This window comes from Heterodontus francisci, chromosome 32 (assembly GCF_036365525.1).
Source record: "Heterodontus francisci isolate sHetFra1 chromosome 32, sHetFra1.hap1, whole genome shotgun sequence".
NCBI lineage: Eukaryota > Metazoa > Chordata > Chondrichthyes > Heterodontiformes > Heterodontidae > Heterodontus > Heterodontus francisci.
Genome location: NC_090402.1, coordinates 15,055,987 through 15,080,396, shown reverse-complemented (window position 1 = coordinate 15,080,396; position 24,410 = coordinate 15,055,987). Strand labels below are relative to the sequence as shown.

At 46.2% G+C, this 24,410-nt stretch overlaps 1 pseudogene; it reads left to right on the top strand.

Annotated features, from left to right (window-relative positions):
* The first annotated feature begins 14,016 nt into the window (after nt 1-14,016).
* LOC137347419 (macrophage migration inhibitory factor pseudogene) lies at nt 14,017-14,400 on the top strand (annotated as a pseudogene).
* Nucleotides 14,401-24,410: the final 10,010 nt, after the last annotated feature.

Here is a 24,410-nt window from a genome sequence, read left to right as displayed (position 1 = left end):
GTTCAAGAAGGGGAGTAGAGACAGCCCTGGTAATTATAGACCTGTGAGCCTTACTTCGGTTGTGGGTAAAATGTTGGAAAAGGTTATAAGAGATAGGATTTATAATCATCTTGAAAAGAATAAGTTCATTTGCGATAGTCAGCACGGTTTTGTGAAAGGTAGGTCGTGCCTCACAAACCTTATTGAGTTTTTCGAGAAGGTGACCAAACAGGTGGATGAGGGTAAAGCCGTGGATGTGGTGTATATGGATTTCAGTAAGGCGTTTGATAAGGTTCCCCACGGTAGGCTATTGCAGAAAATACGGAAGTATGGGGTTGAAGGTGATTTAGAGCTTTGGATCAGAAATTGGCTAGCTGAAAGAAGACAGAGGGTGGTGGTTGATGGCAAATGTTCATCCTGGAGTTTCGTTACTCGTGGTGTACCGCAAGGTTCTGTTTTGGGGCCACTGCTGTTTGTCATTTTTATAAATGACCTGGATGAGGGTGTAGAAGGGTGGGTTAGTAAATTTGCGGATGACACGAAGGTCGGTGGAATTGTGGATAGTGTCGAAGGGTGTTGTAGGGTACAGAGGGACATAGATAGGCTGCAGAGCTGGGCTGAGAGATGGCAAATGGAGTTTAATGCGGAGAAGTGTGAGGTGATTCACTTTGGAAGGAGTAACAGCAATGCAGAGTACTGGGCTAATGGGAAGATTCTTGGTAGTGTAGATGAGCAGAGAGATCTTGGTGTCCAGGTACATAAATCCCTGAAAGTTGCTACCCAGGTTAATAGGGCTGTTAAGAAGGCATATGGTGTGTTAGCTTTTATTAGTAGGGGGATCGAGTTTCGGAGCCACGAGGTCATGATGCAGCTGTACAAAGCTCTGGTGAGGCCGCACCTTGAGTATTGCGTGCAGTTCTGGTCACCGCATTATAGGAAGGATGTGGAAGCTTTGGAAAGGGTGCAGAGGAGATTTACTAGGATGTTGCCTGGTATGGAGGGAAGGTCTTACGAGGAAAGGCTGAGGGACTTGGGGTTGTTTTCGTTAGAGAGAAGGAGGAGGAGAGGTGACTTAATAGAGACATACAAGATAATCAGAGGGTTAGATAGGGTGGATAGTGAGAGTCTTTTTCCTCGGATGATGATGGCAAACACGAGGGGACATAGCTTTAAGTTGAGGGGTGAAAGATATAGGACAGATGTCAGAGGTAGTTTCTTTACGCAGAGAGTAGTAGGGGCGTGGAACGCCCTGCCTGCAACAGTAGTAGACTCGCCAACTTTAAGGGCATTTAAGTGGTCATTGGATAGACATATGGATGAAAATGGAATAGTGTAGGTCAGATGGTCGGCGCAACATCGAGGGCCGAAGGGCCTGTACTGCGCTGTAATGTTCTAATTCTAAAAAAAATCACTGCAGGAGTTCCTCAGGGTAGTGTCCTAGGCCCAACCATCTTCAGCTGCTTCATCAATGACCTTCCTTCAATCATAAGGTCAGAAGTGGGGGTATTCGCTGATGATTGCACAATGTTCAGCACCATTCGTGACTCCTCAGATACTGAAGCAGTCTGTGGAGAAATGCAGCAAGACCTGGACAATATCCAGGCTTGGGCTGATAAGTGGCAAGTAACATTCGCGCCACATAAGTGCCAGGCAATGACCATCTCCAACAAGAGAGAATCTAACCATCTCCCCTTGACATTCAACGGCATTACCATCGCTGAATCCCCCACTATCAACATCCTCGGGGCTACCATTGACCAGAAACTGAACTGGAGTAGCCATATAAATACCATGGATACAAGAGCAGGTCAGAAGCTAGGAATCCTGAGATGAGTAACTCACCTCCTAACTCCCCAAATTCTGTCCACCATCTACAAGGCACAAGTCAGGAGAGTGATGGAATACTTTCCACTTGTCTGGATGGGTGCAGCTCCAACAACACACAAGAAGCTCGACACCATCCAGGGCAAAGCAGCCCGCTTGATTGGCACCCCATCTACAAACATTCACTTCCTCCACCACCGACACACAGTGGCAGCAGTGTGTACCATCTACAAGATGCACTGCAGCAATGCACCAAGGCTCCTTAGACAGCACCTTCCAAACACGCGACCTCTACCAACTAGAAGGACAAGGGCAGCAAATACATGGGAACACCACCACCTGCAAGTTCCCCTCCAAGTCACACACCATCCTGACTTGGAACTATATCGCTGTTCCTTCACTGTCGCTGGGTCAAAATCCTGGAACTCCCTTCCTAACAGCACTGTGGGTGTACCTACCCCACATGGACTGCAGCGGTTCAAGAAGGCAGCTCACCACCACCTTCTCAAGGGTAATTAGGGATGGGCAATAAATGCTGGCCTGGCCAGCGACACCCACATCCCATGAATGAATTAAAAAAAAATATGACTCAGAGAGGAAATTGGTGGTGTTCCCATATTCCTGCTGCCTTTCTAAGCATCAGAGAGTGCTGCCAAATAAGCCCTGACAAGTTATTGCAGTGTATTATGTCGATGGTACACACTACAGCCATGGAACAACGATGGCAGGGATAGGCACTGACATGTTGCACCACAGACATTTGACAAAATTATTGACTCAGACATGGACATGGGGCAATTCAGCTGTATATAAAATCAATAGCCAATCTAATGCCATCAAAACACAGTCTGATTTAAAACAGATTTCTCCCTATAAATAAAGTAGCTAAGCATAAAAACACCAATGGAGAGCAGTACAACTGTATTAGCTAGCTAGCTAGCAAAATAATATGCAATACCAATGCAAATTACTTTTGTTGGCACAATGGAGCTTGTTACAATCTTGTCACGGGGTGGTAGATGGACATCGGATGACCTCTGTGGATGCACACTGTGTCAGGAGTGAAAGTTCATCCAATAAACCATGAAACATATTGTGGTCATTGAGGTGAGGCAGTAAAAAAATCAGCAAAAGAAAGACGGGCCATTTCGCATACTGCTGTTGTCATAAGACAATTTAACATGTGACAGTCTCTTTTGTGCAACTTCTCCACCTGCTTGTAATATGTAACTGAAGACAGGGCAGCCAACAAAAGGGCAGTGATCTCCAAATCAGCAGAATTTTATAGGGTGAAGCAGATAGTACTTCAGAAGAGTCACATAAAACAGAGAAGCAGAGTGGGACAAGAAGGGGCAGAGAGATTAACGATAGGTAGCCAAGACTAGAGGCCTGCTCAGGTTGAGAAAAAAAGAACCCGACCCGAACCCGACCGAACCTGCCCTGACTCGACCCAACCATCCTGTTACTTAACTTCAAACTCGGAACCTCCAGGAAGCTGCAGCGCATGCATGATGACGTCATAGTGATGTCACTCGCTCACTGCGCAGACTCAGTTTCGTCTCGGTCTCCCAGCTCAGATAAGTTTTTTATTTTTAATACTTACCAGCAGAGCACTAAATTTGTGTGTCCGGCCCGACCCGACCCGACTCGACATGGATTCGGCCTGACCTGACCTGAGCCCGAAAGCCGGGCCCTGAAGATGGGCCCGACCTGACCCAAACCTGGCACATGTTGTCGGGTCCTGCAGGTTCGGGTCGGGTAGCAGGCCTCTAGCAAAGACCAGTTTATTCATCTTGACAGGCTGCGAAACCAGGTCTTGGATTCTCAAGGATAGAAACAACAGAATCTCTCGTGGACAAAATGTCATTTGTTCACTAAAGCTCATGATAAAATTAGATAAATACAATTACAAATAAAGAGCGCCCTTCAGTTCCTCCAATAAAGCCATTCTCTTAAATTCACTTACATCTATATCTTCGTTGATCACTGGCGATTCCGATTCAGCTCTGACAAGTTAATTATTAACAAAAAGCTTTTCTGCAAAAAGTTGAGCAGCTGTTACTGCATGTATTATTCAGTTACAAAATGTTTAGTCACCATCCGTACGATTGTATTCCAGACTAACCAATTTATGTCCAAGCCAAATCTATTACCTGTTAGCAAAGGTGTACTTTTAATGTAATGTAATTGTATGATACAGACAACTTTCATATGACATTGACCACTTAAGTTATCTGCCCTCAAAGTGGATAGTAAATGATGCACATTGCAGTTGCTGATCTTTGACATACTTGTAAAACTTGCCCTTAAATCAAACTGGCAGCAAAAAAAAAATCAGTTAATGATTGTCTCTTAATATGGTCATAGAAACATAATACATTTTTACAATGTCTTCCCTGACAGTTTTTAAACCTGCAAATGCACCATAGATTTTGTTAAGGAATCATAGCCAGTTCATCATAGATTAAGGTTTATGAAAGCTATCCATTACATTGTACTTACTAACTATTGTATATGGGTCAGCAACATCCTGTTTTTGCCAATATCACTCATCCCCATTACACTGTACTGTTGTATTCATGAGGAACTTACAGCACTGACTTCAGGAGATTCCTTGAATTTTCTTGCCTGTTTTCCCTCAATACAAGCTCTGGAACAATGCGATTCCAATTGGATAGCAACAGAATTGTGACATTTATGTCGAAGTAAAAGTCCAGCAACTTTCAACTTGCCACTGAGCTTGTGTCCCTGGTGAAAGTAACGCATGCCAGAGCACAGAAATTGAAACATTCCCTAAGTGACTTTTTCCATTTTGAAATGAGTTTACATAACACTAGCCTTTAAACTTGTGATTTAAAATAACCACGCTGCTAGTATATTTTAAAACCAAAAGCTAAAGGCTTGGAGCAGGGGTGTTCAAACTTTTCGTGTGGGGGGCAGGGGGGAACATTACAATATTTGTCTAACATAGGGGGTCAGTGGCATTAAAAATTTATCTTTCTCCTAATGAAAACAAGAAACGTACCGTCCGGGAGAGCAGCGGAGAGGAGTCCAGGCACGCCAGAGTTTGAAAACAAAGTGAGCAGTGATGTCACAGGAAAGCTGCAAGGTGATTGGTTGGTGAGTAACTGCTGTTAGGGAATAACTCTAAATAGCTGAGTTAGTACACCAGTGTTAGGGTGCGTGTGTAAATAGCTTATTAATAAGGGACAAGTGAGTAACTTTTTTTGAGTAAGTTTTGAGTAAGGTTTATTTGAACTCGTGAACTGTATTGATTTTTAGTAGGATTTATCAGTAGCTTCAAAATTAAAGGTAAGGACTTTAGATTGTAGTGAATAGTGTTTGGAGTAGAACAAGGCACCTAGCGTAATTGGTATTTTTTAATTAAAGGGAGTAACTAAGTAATCTAAAGGTAAGTCATGGCAGGAGAGCTCGCACCTATGAGGAGCTAACTGAGCTATTTAGATTATTCCCTAACAGCTCCTCCTGCGCTATGTGGGAAATCAGGGACGCTGCCAGTGTCCCTGATGATCATGTGTGCAGGAAGCGTATTCATCTGCAGCTACTGGCTGCCCACATTATGGAGCTGGAGCTGCGGGTGGATTCACTGTGGAACATCCATGATGCTGAGATCGTCATGGATAGCACATTTAGCAAGGTGGTCACACTGCAGGCAAATGCTGCAAAGGCAGAAAGGGAATGGGTGACCACCAGACAGAGTACAAGAAGGCAGGTAGTGCAGGAGTCCCCTGTGGCCAAACCCCTCTCTAACAGATATACCACTTTGGAGATTGTTGGGAGAGATGGCTCAGGTGAAAGCAGCAAGAGCCAGGTTCATGGCACCATGGGTGGCTCTGCTGCACAGAAGGGAAGGAAGAAGAGTGGCAGGGCTATAGTGATAGGGGATTGAATCATAAGGGGAACAGACAGGCGTTTCTGCAGCTGCAAAAGAGACTCCAGGGTGGTATGTTGCCTCCCTGGTGCTAGGGTCAAGGATGTCTCTGAGCGGCTGCAGGGCATTCTGAGGGGGGAGGCAAGCAGCCAGTTGTCATGGTACATATTGGTACCAACGACATCGGTTTAAAAAAAGGGATGAGGTCCTGCAAGCTGAATATAGGGACTTAGGACAAAAATTTAAAAAACTAGGACCTCAAAGGTAGTAATCTCAGGATTACTACCAATGCCACGTGCTAGCTAAAGCAGAAATAGCAGGATATATCAGATGAATACGTGGCAGAAGAAATGGAATAGGGGGGGAAGTGATTCAGATTCCTGGGACATTGGGACCGGTTCTGGGGAAGGTGGGACCAGTACAAGCTGGATGGGTTGCATCTGGACTGTACCGGGATCAATTTCCTCGACGGGGCGGGGGGCATTTGCTAACGCTGTCGGGGAGGGTTTAAACTAGAATGGCAGGGGAATGGGAATCTGAGCAGGAAGACAGAGGAGGGGGAAACTAAAATAGAAATGAAAGACAGAAAGGTAAGAAGCAAAAGTGGAAGGCAGAAAAAACAAGGGCGAGAAACAAATGGGGCCATAGTGCAAAATAAAACTAAGATGACTATCAATGTTAAAAAGACAAGTCTAAAGGCATTGTGTCTTAATGCGCGGCGCAGTCACAATAAGGTAGATGAATTAACAGCGCAAATAGATATAAACGGTTATGATATAGTTGCGATTACGGAGACATGGCTGCAGGGTGACCAAGGATGGGAACTGAACATCCAGGGGTAGTCAATATTTAGGAAGGACAGGCAAAAAAGGGAAAGGAGGTGGGGTAGCGTTGTTAGTAAAGGAGGAAATCAATGCAATAGTGAGGAAGGATATGGCTCGGAAAATCATGACGTGGAATCTGTATGGGTGAAGCCAAGAAACACCAAGGGGCAGAAAACGTTGGTGGGGGTTGTCTATAGGACCCAAACAGTAGTGGAGATGTAAAGGATGGCATTAAACAGGAAATTAGAGACGCATACAATAGGGGTACAACTGTAATCATGGGTGACCTTAATCTACATATAGATTGATCAAACTAAATTAGCAATAATACTGTGGAGGAGGATTTCCTGGAGTGTGTACGTGATGGTTTTTTAGACCAATATGTTGAGGAACCAACTAGAGAACAGGCTATCCTAGACTGGGTATTGTGCAATGAGAAAGGATTAATTAACAATCTTGTTGTGTGGGGTCCCTTGGGGAGGAGCGACCATAACATGATAGAATTCTTCATTAAAATGGAGAGTGAAGTAGTTGAATCCGAAACTAGGGTCCTGAATCTAAACAAAGGAAACTACGAAGGTATGAGGCTCGAGTTATCTATGGTAGATTGGGGAACTTTACTAAAAGGGTTGACAGTGGATAGGCAATGGATAATATATAAAGAATGTGCGCACGAATTACAATTATTCATTCCTGTCTGGCGCAAAAATAAAACTGGAAAAGTGGCTCAACTGTGGCTTACAAAATAAATTAGGGATAATATTAGATCCAAAGAGGAGGCATATAAAATTGATAGAAAAAGCAGTAAGTCTGAGGATTGGGAGCAGTTTAGAAATCAGCAAAGGAAGACAAAGAAGTTAATTAAGCGGGGGAAAATAGAGTATGAGAGTAAACTTGCAGGGAACATAAAAACTGACTGTAAAAGCTTCTATAAATATGTGAAGAGAAAAAGATTAGTGAAGACAAATGTAGGTCCCTTACAGTCAGAAACGGGGGAAATTATAATGGGGAACAAAGAAATGGCAGAACAATTAAACACATACTTTGGTTCTGTCTTCACAAAGAAGAACATAAATAACCTCCCAGAAATGTTAGGGAACCAAGGGTCTAATGAGAGGAACTGAAGGAAATCAGTATTAGTAAAAAAATTGTGCTAGGGAAATTAATGGGGTTAAAGGCTGACAAATCCCAGGGCCTGATAATCTACTTCCCAGAGTACTAAAGGAAGTGGCCCTGGAAATAGTGGATGCATTGGTGGTCATCTTCCAAATTTCTATAGACTATGGAGCAGTTCCTACAGATTGGAGGGTGGCATATGTAACCCCACTATTTATAAAAGGTGGGAGAGAAAAAAACAGGGAATTACAGACCAGTTAGCCTTACATCAGTAGTGGGGAAAATGCTACAGTCTATTATAAAGGATGTGATAGCAGAACACCTTCAAAGCATAAACAGGATTGGATAAAGTCAGCATGGGTTTACGAAAGAGAAATCATGCTTAACAACTCCACTGGAGTTTTTGAGGATGTAACTAGTAGAATAGATAAGGGAGAACCAGTGGATATGATTTTCAGAAGGCTTTTGATAAGGTCCCACATAAGAGATTAGTGTGCAAAATTAAAGCACACGGGAATACACGGGGGTAATATACTGGCATGGATTGAGAATTGGTTGACAGACAGGAAACAGAGAGTAGGAATAAATGGGTCTTTTTCAGGGTGGCAGGCAGTGACTAGTGGGGTGCCGCAGGGATCAGTGCTGGGGCCCCAGCTATTCACAATATATATTTGGCTGAGGGAACTAAATGTAACATTTCCAAGTCTGCAGACAACACAAAGCTGGGGAGGAATGTGAGCTGTCAGGAGGATGCAAAGAAGCTCCATTGTGATTTGGACAAGTTGGGTGAGTGGGCAAATGCATGGCAGATGCAGTATAACATGGATAAATGTGAAGTTATCCACTTTGGTTATAAAAACAGAAAGGCAGATTATCTGAATGCTGATAGATTGGGAAAGTGGGAGGTGCAATGAGACCTGGGTGTCCTTGTACACCAGTCGCTGAATGCAAGCATTCAGGTGCAGCGAGCAGTTAGGAAGGTGAATGGTATGTTGGTCTTCATTGCAAGAGGATTTGAGTACAGGAGCAAGGATGTCTTACTGCAGTTATACAGGGCCTTGGTGAGACCACATCTGGAGTATTGTGTGAAGTTTTGGGTCGACTCGGCCTATATTCACTAGAGTTCAGAAAAATGAGAGGGGATCTCATAGAAACCTATAAAATTCTAACAGGACTTGACAGGCTAGATGCAGGGAGGATGTTCCCGATGGCTGGGGAGTCCAGAACCAGGATCACAGTCACAGGATATGGGGTATGCCATTTAGAACGGAGATGAGGAGAAATTTCTTCACTCAGAGGGTGGCGAACCTTTGGAATTCTCTACCACAGAAGGCAGTAGAGGCCAAATCATTAAATATGTTCAAGAAGGAGATAGATATATTTCTTAATGCCAAAGGGATCAAGGGATATGGGGAGAAAGCGGGAACATGGTATTGAATTAGACGATCAGCCATGATCTTTTTTGAATGGCGGAGCAGGCCCAAAGGGCCGAATGGCCTACTCCTGCTCCTATATTTTTATGTATCTATGCAAGAACAAATGTGCATTTTTGTCAAGAAGCTTTAAATGAGAAGACTAATTTATTGACTTACTTTCTCGTTAGTGTGTTGGATACTGATTTAGTGAGATACCTGGCATTTTTCACGCACAAGGAGTCAGTGCTTGTCCACACATTTGTTGTAGCGATGTGGAGTATTGTGGATTGATGTCCATCTGTCAGGAGTGATCTTGATCACTCTCTCGTTCTCTTTCCCCCTCCCTCTCTGTGTCCCCCTTTCTGTGGTTCCCCCTCTCTTGTCGTTCCCCCCTCACTGTCCTTCTGTCCTTCTCTCTCTTTCCCCTCTCTCTCTATCCCTATCCTACTCTCTCCCATCCCTCCCTTTCCCCTCTCCCTGAATTCCTGTCCCCCCTCCCCCTCGCTCCCCCTGTACCCCCTCCATCTCTCCCCCTGCACCCCGTCCATCTCTCCCCCTGCACCCCCTCCATCTCTCCCCCCGTATCCCCTATATCTATCCTCTCTCTCTCTGTCTCCCCTCTCTCTCTCCCCCCCCCCCGTCCCCCTCTGTCTCTCTCCCTGTCCCCCCCACCTCTCCTTATTCCTCCCTGTCTCTCCCTGTCACGCCTCTCTCCTTCCCTGTCCCCGAGATTGGGTAAGGATGGCAGATTTCCTTCCCTAAAGGACATTAGTGAATCAGATGGGGTTTTTATGGCAGTCTGGTTGTTTCATGGTCACCATTACGAATACTAGCTTTTTATTTCAGATTTATCTAATTAACTGAATTTATATGACCCCAGCTGCGTGAACTTATATCTCTGTATCATTAGTCCAGGCCTCTGGATTACCCATCCAGTAACATAACATCTATGCTACCATACTTCATCAAACTCTGTACTCTTGAGCTTCCATGATTTTAATTGCCCCACCACTGGTGGTTGTACCTTCAGCTGCCTAGGTCCTAACCTCTGGAATTCTCCCCCCCGCCCCCGCCCCCCCATCCGCCACACCTCTCTGCCTCTTTACCTCACTTTCCTCCTTTAAGACATTCCTGAAAACCTAACTCTTTGACCAGAATTTTGGTCATCTGACCTATTATCTCCTTAAATAAAAACAAGAAATTCTGGAAATACTCAGCAGGTCTGGCAGCGTCTGTGGAGAGAGAAGCAGAGTTAACGTTTCGGGTCAGTGACCCTTCTTCGGAACTGGCAAATATTAGAAATGTAAAAGGTTATAAGCAAGTAAAGCGGGGGTGGGGCAAGAGATAACAAAGGAGAAGGTGTAGATTGGACAAGACCACAGAATAGCTGACCAAAAAGTCATGCAGCAAAAGCAAACAATATGTTAATGGTGTGTTGAAAGACAAAGCATTAGTACAGATAGGTTGTTAACGGACTGAAGATTGAACAGCAGCAAGTACAAACATGATTAAAAAAAAAAGTGGGTAAGCAAACTGAACAAACTAAGATGAAATGAAATAAGCATACAAAAAAAATAAAAAAAATAAAAAATAACTAACAATAAAAGTAAAATGGGGGGCCCGTCATGCTCAGAAATTATTGAACTCAATGTTCAGTCCGGCAGGCTGTAGTGTGCCTAATCGGTAAATGAGATGCTGTTTCTCGAGCTTGCGTTGATGTTCATTGGAACACTGCAGCAAGCCCAGGATACAGATGTGAGCATGAGAGCAGGGGGGAGTGTCGAAATGGCAAGCAACCGGAAGCTCAGGGTCCTGCTTGCGGACTGAGCGGAGGTGTTCCACAAAGCGGTCACCCAGTCTGTGTTTGGTCTCCCCAGTGTAGAGAAGACCACATTGTGAGCAGCGAATACAGTATACTACATTGAAAGAAGTACAAGTAAATCACTGCTTCACCTGAAAGGAGTGTTTGGGGCCTGGGATAGTGAGGAGAGAGGAGGTAAATGGGCAGGTATTACACCTCCTGCGATTGCAGGGTAAGGTGCCATGGGAAGGGGACAAGGTGGTGGGGGTAATGGAGGAGTGGACCAGGGTGTCGCGGAGGGAACGATCCCTTCGGAATGCTGACAGGGGAAGGGAGGTGAAGATGCGTTTGGTAGTGGCATCACGCTGGAGGTGGCGGAAATGGCGGAGGATGATCCTTTGGATATGGAGGCTGATGGGGTGGAAAGTGAGGACAAGGGGAACCCTGTCACGGTTCTAGGAGGGAGGGGAAGGGGTGAAGGTAGAGGTGCGGGAAATGGGCCGGACACAGTTGAGGGCCCTGTCAACAACAGTGGGGGGGAATCGTTGGTTGAGGAAAAAGGAAGACATATCAGAAGCGTGTCATGCATCATCAGAGCAGATGCGTCGGAGACGGAGAAACTGGGAGAATGGAATGGAGTCCTTACAGGAAGCAGGGTGTGAAGAAGTGCAGTCGAGGTAGTTGTGGGAGTCGGTGGGCTTATAATGGATATTAGTAGACAACCTATCCCCAGAGATGGAGACAGAGAAGTCAAGGAAGGGTAGTGAAGTGTCAGAGATGGACCATGTAAAGGTGAGAGAAGGGTGGAAATTGGAAGCAAAGTTGATAAAGTTTTCCAGTTCGGGGCGGGAGCAGGAAACGGCACCGATACAGTCATCAATGTACCAGAAAAAGAGTTGGGGAGCGGGCCTGAGTAAGACTGGAACAAAGAATGCTCGACATATCCTACAAAAAGACAGGCATAATTAGGACCCATGCGGGTACCCATAACAACACCTTTTGCTTAAAGGAAGCGAGAGGAGTTGAAGGAGAAGTTGTTCAATGTGAGAACAAGTTCAGCCAGGTGGAGGAGGGTGGTTGTGGATGGGGACTGGTTGGACCTCTGATCAAGGAAGAAGCGGAGAGCCCTCAAACCGTCCTGGTGGGAGATGGAGGTGTCGAGAGATTGGACGTCCATAGTGAAGAGGCGGCGGTTGGGGCCAGGAAACTGGAAATTGTCAAAATGACTTATGGCGTCAGAAGAGTCATGGATGTAGGTGGGGAGAGACTGGACCAGTGGAGAAAAGATAGAGTCAAGATAGGAAGAAATAAGTTCATTGGGGCAGGAGCAGGCTGACACAATGGGTCTGCTGGAACAGTCCCGTTTGTGGATTTTGGGAAGCAGGTAGAAGCGGGCTGTCCGGGGTTGCGGGACTATGAGGTTGGAAGGTGTACAGGGAAGATCTCCAGAGGAGATGAGGTCAGTGACAGTCCTGTGGACAGTAGCTTGATGTTCGGTGGTGGGGTCATGGTCCAGAGGGAGATAGGAAGAAGTGTCTGTGAGTTGGCGTTGAGCCTCTGCAAGGTGGAGGTCGGTACGCCATACAACAACAGCACCACCCTTGTCTGCAGGTTTGATGACTGTGTTGGGGTTAGACCTGGGAGAATGGAGTGCCTCAAGTTCAGAGGGGGACGCGTCTTCACAGCCACATCTCCTTCCTCAGTGACTGTCTCCGGCTCGGACTTATTCCACGTGGATTCCAACTGCAGTTTCACCCATCATGTTTTGAATCCACCCAGGACTACAGGTATCTCCGAGAAATACAATGTTCCTCGGACTGCTATTCTCGCCACATCCTGAGATCCACACTCAGTGCTATGCGCCGCCACATGCACACACTGAACCTCTCTCTCCAGCAGCACCACCTCACCTTATCTCAAAGCTGTTCTACTCCGCAGTTTCATTTCATCCTTTGTCTCATCCGACGCATTAACAAAAAACTTTTTTTCTTCCTTTCAGATGTCAAGGAAGGCAAACTCCAGCAGCTGATGGGGACGAATGCTCCTCCAGATCCTCCTTCCCCTTCACTTCTCTCTGACCCCACCCCTTCTGATCTGACCCCTTGCCGTGTTTTCACTATACCCTCTGACCTCCCCCTCTCTGATGCTGAACGTTCTGTACTCAGCAAAGGTCTCAGTTTTATCCCCTTATGTCCCCACCTCAATGAGTTTCGCGCTCGGCATGACGTTGAGCTCTTCCGTCGCCTCCGTCTCCGGGCTCACTTCTTTGACCAGGAGTCCTCCCCCCGACCAGCAGTCCCATTCACCCGCCTCCAGCATTCTCCCTCTACCTGGACCCCTCCCCCTGGACTCTTACCCGCTCTTGATCCCTTCATTGAAAACTGTCAGCGAGACATTGGTCATCTCAATTTCTCTGCCCCCCTCACTCACTCTAACCTGTCCCCCTCTGAACTTGAGGCACTCCGTTCTCTCAGGTCTAACCCCGACATGGTCATCAAACCTGCAGACAAGGGTGGTGCTGTTGTTGTATGGCGTACCGACCTCCACCTTGCAGAGGCTCAACGCCAACTCACAGACACTTCTTCCTACCTCCCTCTGGACCATGACCCCACCACCGAACATCAAGCTACTGTCCACAGGACTGTCACTGACCTCATCTCCTCTGGAGATCTTCCCTGTACACCTTCCAACCTCATAGTCCCGCAACCCCGGACAGCCCGCTTCTACCTCCTTCCCAAAATCCACAAACGGGACTGTCCCGGCAGACCCATTGTGACAGCCTGCTCCTGCGCCACTGAACTTATTTCTTCCTATCTTGACTGGTCCAGTCTCTCCCCACCTCCATCCATGACTCTTCTGATGCCGTACGTCATTTTGACAATTTCCAGTTTCCTGGCCCCAACTGCCTCCTTTTCACCATGGACGTCCAATCTCTCTACACCTCCATCCCCCACCAGGACGGTTTGAGGGCTCGCCGCTTCTTCCTTGAACAGAGGCCCAACCAGTCCCCATCCACCACCACCCTCCTCCGCCTGGCTGAACTTGTTCTCACATTGAACAACTTCTCCTTCAACTCCACTCACTTCCTTCAAGTAAAAGGTATTGCTATGGGTACCCATGTTAGTGATCGTGCTGCAGTCGTTGTTTCTCGGAGCGGGCGGAAAGATGCCAACTTTCATACTCAACACAAATCTGAGCCGCTCCATCATCCCACACGTGCTGGCGGAGGAATTCACGGCGGTGCTGTCCAAGTGGCTGGGCAAACCCAAGCAGTAGATCGCAGTGCACATCGTGCCGGACCAGATGATTCAGTTCGGGGGATCCAATGAGCCCTATGTTCTTGGATCCCTCTCCAGCATCAGCAAAATCGGCAGCAAGCAGAACAAAACTTACTCCAAAATTTGGTTCGAGCTGGTCAACAAGCACCTGCACATTTCTCCAGACAGGATGTACATCGTGTTCCAAGACCTGGATGCTGCTAATGTTGGCTGGAATAGCACCACCTTCTGATCCAGAGCATTCCTAAATGATCACTGTAATAAAAAATGTTATGTTATGCCTGTCTTCCCCTCCCTTCCCCTGTCAGCATTCCAAAGGGATTGGTCCCTCCACGACACCTTGGTCCACTCCTCCATGCCTGTCTTTTTGTGGGATATGGCAAGCATTCTTTGTTCCAGTCCTACTCAGGCCCCCTCCCCCAACTCTTTATCCGGTACATTGATGACTGTATCGGTGCCGTTTCCTGCTCCCGCCCCGAACGGGAAAACTTTATCAACTTTGGTTCCAATTTCCACCCTTCTCTCACCTTTACATGGTCCATCTCTGACACTTTACTTCCCTTCCTTGACTTCTCTGTCTCCATCTCTGGGGATAGGTTGTCTACTAATATCCATTATAAGCCCACCGACTCCCACAACTACCTCGACTGCACTTCTTCACACCCTGCCTCCTGTAAGGACTCCATTCCATTCTGCCAGTTTCTCCGTCTCCGACGCATCTGCTCTGATGATGCATGACACGCTTCTGATATGTCTTCCTTTTTCCTCAACCAACGATTCCCCCCCACTGTTGTTGACAGGGCCCTCAACTGTGTCTGGCCCATTTCCCGCACCTCTACCCTCACCCCTTCCCCTCCCTCCTAGAACCGTGACAGGGTTCCCCTTGTCCTCACTTTCCACCCCATCAGCCTCCATATCCAAAGGATCATCCTCCGCCATTTCCGCCACCTCCAGCGTGATGCCACTACCAAATGCATCTTCCCCTCCCTTCCCCTGTCAGCATTCCGAAGGGATCGTTCCCTCCGTAACACCCTGGTTCACTCCTCATTACCTCCACCACCTCTTCCCCTTCCCATGGCACCTTCCCTTGCAATCACAGGAGGTGTAATACCTGCCCATTTACCTCCTCTCTCCTCACTATACCAGGCCCCAAACACTCCTTTCAGGTGAAGCAGCGATTTACTTGTACTTCTTTCAATGTAGTATACTGTATTCACTGCTCACAATGTGGTCTCCTCTACATTGGGGAGACCAAACGCAGACTGGGTGACCATTTTGGGGAACACCTCCGCTCAGTCCGCAAGCAGGACCCTGAGCTTCCAGTTGCTTGCCATTTCAACACTCCTCCCTGCTCTCATGCTCACATCTGTATCCTGGGCTTGCTGCAGTGTTCCAGTGAACATCAACGCAAGCTCAAGGAACAGCATCTTATTTACCCATTAGGCACACTACAGCATGCCGGACTGAACACTGAGTTGAATAATTTCAGAGCATAACGGGCCCCCCATTTTACTTCTATTTTTAGTTATTTTTTCTTTTTTACATTTTTTACAATCTGTTTTTTGTGTTTATTTCATTTCATCTTAGTTTGTTCAGTTTGCTTACCCACTGTTTTTTTTCATGTTTGTACTTGCTGCTGTTCAATCTTCAGTCCGTTAACACCCTATCTGTACTAATGCTTTGTCTTTCAACACACCATTAGCATATTGTTTGCCTTTGCTCCATGACCTTTTGGTCAGCTATTCTGTGGCCTTGTCCAATCTACACCTTCTTCTTTGTTATCTCTTGCCCCACCCCCGCTTTACTTGCTTATAACCTTTTACATTTCTAATATTTGCCAGTTCTGAAGAAGGGTCACTGACCCAAAACGTTAACTCTGCTTCTCTCTCCACAGATGCTGCCAGGCCTGCTGAGTATTTCCAGCATTTGTTGTTTTTATTTCAGATTTTCAGCATCCGCAGTATTTTGCTTTTATTTTACTATTATCTCCTTAAGTGCCTTGGTATTATATTTTGTTTTATAATTCTCCAGTGAAGCACCTTGGAACCTTTTATTATATTAAAGATGCAATAAAATTATAAGTTGTACTGTACCATAGATCGTCTTCAACTTCTCTAATTTCCTCAGATCAAGCTTTGCTATGAAGCTATCCACACCTGAATAGCTTACAAATACTCACTGTCAAGATGCATACACTAGAAAGACAGTCCTCTGATACCTCAGTTGAGTCAGCACCTTGAGGAGAGCTAAGGAGAACATTTTCAGCAAAAAAAAAGGAATTTGAAAGGGGAAAAAATTGGAAGAAGATATTAATTCAGAACTAAAACCAAAAAAACCCAAGTGAAACAAACAACCTTCCAATTTTAAACATTTTACCCTATTGCTGTTTCCGGTAAATTTTTGTTCTTCCTTTTTTTTCATTTGTTCATGGGATGTGGGCGTCGCTGGCTAGGCCAGCATTTATTGCCGATCCCTAATTGCCCTTGAACTGAGTGGCTTGCTAGGCAATTTCAGAGGACAGATAAGAGTCAACCACATTACTGTGGGTCTGGAGTCACATGTAGGCCAGACCAGGTAAGGACGGCAGATTTCCTTCCGTAAAGGACATTAGCGAACCAGATAGATTTTTACAATAATCGACAATGGTTTCATGGTCACTATTAGACTAGCTTTTTCATTCCAGATTTATTAATTGACTTCAAATTTCACCATCTGCCATAATGGGATTTGAATCCATGTCCCCAGAGCACTAGCCTAGGCCTCTGGATTACTAGTCCAACACTCAGCTATTCCTTTGCTGAGGATTGTTTGTTTTGCCAACTGTGACAGATCCACATTAACTGAACAAAAAGTTATTCTTGGCTAAGAAATCAAGAGAAAATGCATTGAGCCAATTTCGTTCAAATTAACATGCAAAAAGATTTTTGTAGTTTGGAAAGTTTGCCATGTTGCATGTCTTTTTATAGTACAGTAGAAAAGCACAGTATTGAGCAACACTGTGCAAAATCAGGAAGGTTTTTAATAAAACGTTAGATCCAACAAAATTGAACATTTCCCTAAAACTGTAGCTGCCATTACTTCCATGGGTGAAACTGAAACACACCATCACCTAAAATTCTGTGCATTGTGAGTAATTAGCTGAATTGGGTTCATGTGATTTTTCCTTATTTCACCATATATAAGGCCTTGCTCCCAACTCGTCCTTTAGTTCATTTTCTTTTGTTGTTGATGGCACTCCTACCCAGTGAGTAGTCAAACTAGAAAAAAATAGTTTTACCATTTATTGAATATTTTCCTATTTTTGCTTTACACCACCTCATACACCAAGGCTGGAAATGGGAACTTGGTTAAGTCAGGAACTAAATCTGTGTCACATTATTACACATCACCTTGCTATGCCACTGCAACTAAGTGCTTTCATTTCATGAGGCACCCCACAGTCTGACTAAGAACTGATAAAACTCATCCTAGTGGCAAATGGATTTAAGTGATAAATCAAGGAACGTAAACTTTTGCTCTCTGCTTGTTCAGTTGGCTGCTATGTTGACAGGAAAAATGACTTCTTCTGCCAATGTGCACAAAAAAGATTGTCTGCGGAGGGGGTCGCCAGGGGTGTCACGTATACGAGGAAAGCAGGAACCAAAGATAGATTCTTGGAGGATTCCAGAGCTAATGGTATGAGGCATGAATAGAAGCCATTCCTGGAGATGCTCTGGCAATGATCAGATAGGAAAGGGTGGACCCAGAGAGGGCAGTCCCACTGAGTCAAACACTAAGGCTCTGCAGGAGAGCAAAGCATTTGACCATATCAAAGGTTGCAGAAAGTAAAGGAGAATGATTTACCACGTCACAGTGGTAGAAACCAACAGGCATAAGGACATACGAATTCGGAGCAGGAGTAGGCCACTTGGCCCCTTGAGCCTGCTCCGCCATTCAATAAGGTCATGGCTGATCTGATTGTAACCTTGATTCCACATTCCCGCCAACCCCAATAACCTTTCACCCCCTTGCTTATCAAGAATGTATCTAGCTCTGTCTTAAAAATATTTAAAGACTCTGCTTCCACTGCCTTTTGAGAAAGAGAGTTCCAAAGTCTCACGACCCTCTGAGAGAAAAAAATTTCTCACCATCTCGGTCTTAAATGGGCAATCCCTTATTTTTAGATAGTGAGCCCTAGTTCTAGATTCTGCCACAAGGGGAAACATCCTTTCCACATCCACCCTGTCAAGTCCCCTCAGGATCTTATATGTTTCAATCAAATTGCCTCTTACTCTCCTAAACTCCAGCGATACAAGCCGAGCCTGTCCGACTTTTCCTCATAAGACAACCCACCCATTCCAAGTATTAGTCTAGTAAACCTTCTCTGAACACCATCCAATGAATTTACATCCCTCCTCAAATAAGGAGACCAATACTGTACACAGTACTCCAGATGTGGTCGCACCAACGCCCTATATAACTGAAGCATAACCTCCTGCTTTTGTATTCAATTCCCCTCACAATAAATGATAACATTCTACTAGCTTTCCTAATTACTTGCTGAACCTGCATACTAAACTCTTGCGATTTATGCACTAGGACACCCAGATCCCTCTGCATCTCAGAGCTCTGCAATCTCTCACCATTTAGATAATATGCTTCTTTATTATTCCTGCCAAAATGGACAATTTCACATTTTCCTACATTATTCTCCATTTGTCAGATCTTTGCCCATTCAATTAACCTATCTAGATCCCTTTGTAGTTTCCTTATGTCCTCTTCACAACTTTCTTTCCTATCTTAATGTCATCAGCAAATTTAGCAACCATACCTTCAGTCCCTTCATCCAAGTCATTTATATAAATTGTAAAAAGTTGAGGCCCCAGCACCGATCCCTGTGGCACACCACTTGTTACATCTTGCCAACCCCAGAAAATGACCCATTTATGCCGACTCTCTGTTTCCTGTTAGCTAGCCAATCTTCTATCCATGCCAATATGTTACCCCCTACACCATGAGCTTTTATTTTCCACAATAACCTTTGATGTGGCACCTTATCAAATGCCTTCTGGAAATCGAAGTAGAGTATATCCACAGGTTCCCCTTTATCTACAGCACATGTTACTTCTTCAAAGAACTCCAATGAATTGGTTAAATTTCCCTTTCACAAAACCAGGTTGACTCTGCCTCATTACCTTGGCCTGAATTTTATTCAGGCGGCCGCCGCTGAGCCCCCGCGATACTACACGCAGTGGCTCATTAGCATCATTGGGGCAGCACAGTGGCGCAGTGGTTAGCACCGCAGCCTCACAGCTCCAGGGACCCGGGTTCGATTCCGGGTACTGCCTGTGTGGAGTTTGCAAGTTCTCCCTGTGTCTGCGTGGGTTTTCTCCGGGTGCTCCGGTTTCCTCCCACAAGCCAAAAGACTTGCAGATTGATAGGTAAATTGGCCATTATAAATTGTCACTAGTATAGGTAGGTGGTAGGGAAATGTAGAGACAGGTGGGAATGTTTGGTAGGAAGATGGGATTAGTGTAGGATTAGTATAAATGGGTGGTTGATGTTCGGCACAGACTCGGTGGGCCGAAGGGCCTGTTTCAGTGCTGTATCTCTAATCTAATCATCATTGTGATGAGCCGCCCTCCCCCATATTACGTGGGGAGAAGCTGGACATTCGGTGCAGTGAGGAACCATTTGACAGCTGTGTAGCAGGTGCTGTAGCCCTATTTTAAGCGCCCCAGCGCCTGCTCCCTGACAGCTGTCAAAGAAATACTTACCTCACTGTTGAAGAGTGGGGATGCTGTCAATCTGGCAGCAAAGCAGAAAGTGTTGGAAAAACTCAGCAAGTCAGGCAGCATCTGTGGAGAGAGAAGACCAGGTTCACAGACCTGAAAGTTAACCTTGTTTCTCTCTCCACAGATGCTGCCTGACCTGCTGTGTTTCTACAGCACTTTCTGCTTTGCTGCCACATACTTACCCTGTTGTGTCCCAGTGTCCGGTGAAGTTGCAATCCTCTTCTTCCACTCAAGTGTTACATTCCTTCTTGTGCCATACCTAGGTGAATAATCTTAATTTTGCACATTCCAGGACGTGAGACTTAAATGTACCATAAAAGGCAAATACACAACAGAAATCAAACCATATATAATAAAAGCAAAATACTGCAGATGCTGGAAATCTGAAATTAAAACAAGAAATGTTGGAAATACTCAGCAGGGCTGGCAGCATCTGTGGAGAGAGAAGCAGAGTTAACATTTCAGGTGAGTGACCCTTCATCAGAACTGGCAAATATTAGAAATGCAATAGATTAGATTAGAGATACAGCACTGAAACAGGCCCTTCGGCCCACCGAGTCCGCGCCGAACATCAACCACCCATCCATACCAATCCTACACTAATCCCACATTCCAACCAAACATCCCCACCTGTCCCCACACTTCCCCACCACCTACCCATACTAGTGACAATTTATCATGGCCAATTAACCTATCAACCTGCAAGTCTTTTGGCTTGTGGGAGGAAACCGGAGCACCCGGAGAAAACCCACGCAGACACAGGGAGAACTTGCAAACTCCACACAGGCAGTACCCGGAATCGAACCCGGGTCCCTGGAGCTGTGAGGCTGCGGTGCTAACCACTGCGCCACTGTGCCGCAAGTAAAGCAGGGGTGGGGCAAGAAATAACCAAACAAGGTCACAGAGAATAATTGACCAGTAGGCCATGGAGCAAAAGCAAACGGTATGTTAATGTGTGGTGAAAGACAAAGCAATGGTGCAGAGAGGGTGTTAATTGACAGAAAAATGAACAGCCTGGCCCAAAGCAAAAACATGAAAACAAAACAGTGGGTAGGCAGAGTAGAAACAAACTAAAATAATATATACAAAAAAAAAAATAACTACAAATAAAAAGGGGGGACCCATCATGCTCTGAAATTATTGAACTCAATGTTCAGTCCGGCAGGCTGTAGCGTGCCTAATCAGTAAATGAGGTGCTGTTCCACGAGCTTGCATTGATGTTCACTGGAATACTGCAGCAATCCCAGGATAGAGATGTGGGCATGAGAGCAGGGCGGTGTGTTGAAATGGCCAGCAACTGGAAGCTCGGGGTCATGCTTTCGGACTTAGCGGAGGTGTTCCGCAAAGCAGTCACTCAATCTGCGTTTGGTATCCCCAATGTAGAGGAGACCACACTGTGAGCAGCAAATACAGTATACTAAATTGAAAGAAGTACAAATAAATCGCTGCTTCACCTGAAAGGAGTGTTTGGGGCCTTGGATAGTGAGGAGAGAGGAGGTAAATGGGCAGGTATTACATCCCCTGCAATTGCCAGGGAAGCTGCTGTGGGAAGGGGACAAAGTGGTGGGGGTAATGAGGAGTGGACCAGGGTGTCGCGGAGGGAACGATCCCTTTGGAATGCTGATGGGGAAGGGAGGGGAAGATGCGTTTGGTAGTGGCATCACGCTGGACATGGTGGAATTGGCGGAGGATGATCCTTTGGATGTGGAGGCTGGTGGGGTGGAAAGTGAGGACAAGGGGAACCCTGTTGCGGTTCTAGGAGGGAGGGGAAGAGGTGAAGGTAGAGGCGTGGGAAATGGGCTGGACATGGTTGAGGGCCCTGTCAACCAAAGTGGGGGGGAATCCTCATGAGGAAAAAGGAAGACATATCAGAAGCGCTGTCATGGAAGGTTGCATCATCAGAGCAGATGCGTCAGAGACGGAGAAACTAGCAGAATGGAATGGAGTCCTTACAGGAGGCAGCGTGTGAAGAAGTGTTCTCGAGGTAGTTGTGGGAGTCAGTGGGCTTGTAATGAATATTAGTAGACAGCCAATCCCCAGAGATGGAGACAGAGAAGTCGTGGAAGGGAAGGGAAGTGTCGGAGATGGACCATGTAAAGGTGAGAGAAGGGTGGAAATTGGAAGCAAAGTTTATAAAGTTTTCCAGTTCCAGGTGGCAGCAGGAAACAGCACCGATACCATCATCAATGTACTGGAAAAAGAGTTGGGGGAGGGGGCCTGAGTAGGACTGGAACAAGGAATGTTCAACATATCCCACAAAAAGACAGGCATAACTAGGACGCATGTGGGTACCCATAGCAACACTTTTTACTTGAAGGAAGTAGTGGAGTTGAAGGAGAAGTTGTTTAATGTGAGAACAAGTTCAGCCAGGCAGAGGAGGGTGGTGGTGGATGGGGACTGGTTGGGCCTCTGTTCAAGGAAGAAGCGGAGAGCCCACAAACCGTCCTGGTGGGGGATGGAGGTGTAGAGAGATTGGACGTCCATCGTGAAGAGGAGGCGGTTGGGGCCAGGAAACTGGAAATTGTCAAAATGACGTAGGGCGTCAAAAGAGTCACAGACGTAAGTGGGAAGAGACTGGACCGGGGAGAAAAGATAGAGTCGAAACCATAGATAGAGAAATAAAACCATAATTGAACAATATTTACATACTATGGGCTCCTAATCATTGGACTGTGAAAAGCTGCAGACTAATATGCATTTGAAATCTGTATTAATTTCTCTGCCAACTGCAATTGAACGACCTTTGTTTAAAAAATAGGAAAATGTTCATATTCTAGCTGCATTACCAACTAGAAATATCATACCAATAATTATGATCAGTTAGCTGCAGATGCAAAGTGTTCGTGAACATGCGTCGATGTGTAATAGTTGAAAAACCATGACAACAGCACAGATTTCCTTACTAGTCCTGCATTGGTTTTCAAACATGTGCAAGACAAACCTTACATCCAGAAGTTAGAGCAGTTACATGGTGGAGTCACCTTTGCATTTAAATGACCGAACCAAAAGACAAGGACGGCAGAGGGGTGCTCTGCGGTGGCCCCACAGTTCAGCAAAGCCTCCCTACTCACTCTCCTCCAGGCTGTGTGGGCAAGGCGGGAGGTCCTTTTCACCAGCGACGGAAGAAGAGGCCCTCCCACCTGAACAAAGCAGTCTGGCTGGAGATGGCAGAGGAGGTGAGTAGCCGTGGGGCCATCCGGCATCAAAGGGTCCAATGCCGGAAGGGGACGAATGAGCACTCCCCCAGCCAGCCAGGGCCCTCTAGGCCTCTTGTGTACAGGGTACGAGCGCCAAAATCATCCACAGCCAAAGGGCAATCAGGCTACTAGCGCAGAGATTGCACCGAGAAGGGGCACTCGCAAGCGTTTACAGGGAACACACTGACAAATGGGAATGCACGGGTGTCACACCAATGTAAATACGTCTTTCACTAAATGTTCCTCACCAACATGTGTATCCTTTTCTCTGTGTGAATGATAAGTGCCAGCATGTAGTGCCAATGTCACATCCCTTTGCTCCATTGGCCCTTCAGGAGAGCCAACGTATACAGTAACATCATTGCCATGCCACCATTACTCATGAGCGTCTCCACGGATACTGTGACATGGACATTGGCTCAGTCAACTGCTGCCTCTAATGGTTTACACAGGGATGCTGCAGATGTGGACTGCTGCACAGCAGGTGAGCGAGGGTGATGTGTGGCTTGCAGAGCTCATGTCGGTTCCTATGGAGCAGACAGCCTTTGTCTGATAAGCCACTGCTATACACTCCGAGCTCACTGCTGTACACTCCTAGCTCACTGCTGGCCCTGCATGCAGAGCTTAGGTGCCATATGCCCTCCCATGTGCCTTTCCTGTTGTAGGTCCTCAGTGTCCTCATAGTCCAAGGAGGAATCCAGTTGATGTCTCTCCTCATCATGCCAGGTCTGGCCCCTATTGGGTGCGTAGTTGTGCAGAGCACAGCAAACAGCAAAGAAAGGAGCTGGCCTTTTCAGCTCATAGTACAGGGCATCACCCTATCCATCCAGGCATTGGAAGCACTCTTTGAGCATGCTGATCACCTGCTCAATGGTGGCTCTTGTAGCTCAGTGGCTGGCGTTGTATCCCTCCTCTGCAGCAGTAGTGGGGTCTCTCAAAGGTGTCGGGAGCCATGTCTGCAAGGGATAGCCCTTGTCTCCAAAAAGCCACCCTTCCATCTGAGCCAGTTTTGTGAACAATGGTGCCAGCTGGAACTGCCGCAGGGCCCAGGTATTATGGCAGCTGCCTGAGAAGCCGGCACAGATTTGCATGAAGCATCTCCGGTGATCACATACCAGCTTCACCTCGATTGAGAAGATTCCTTTAATGGTAATGTCTGCAGGTGGTAGCCTGGCGGGGGGCCTGATGGCCACATGGGTGCAGTCTATGAACCCTAAAACCTATGGTTCTCCGACAATGGTGCCGAAACCGATGGCCCTCTGGGCCTGGCTGTGAAGGTCTGTCCTGAAGCGAAATATTCACTAGCACTC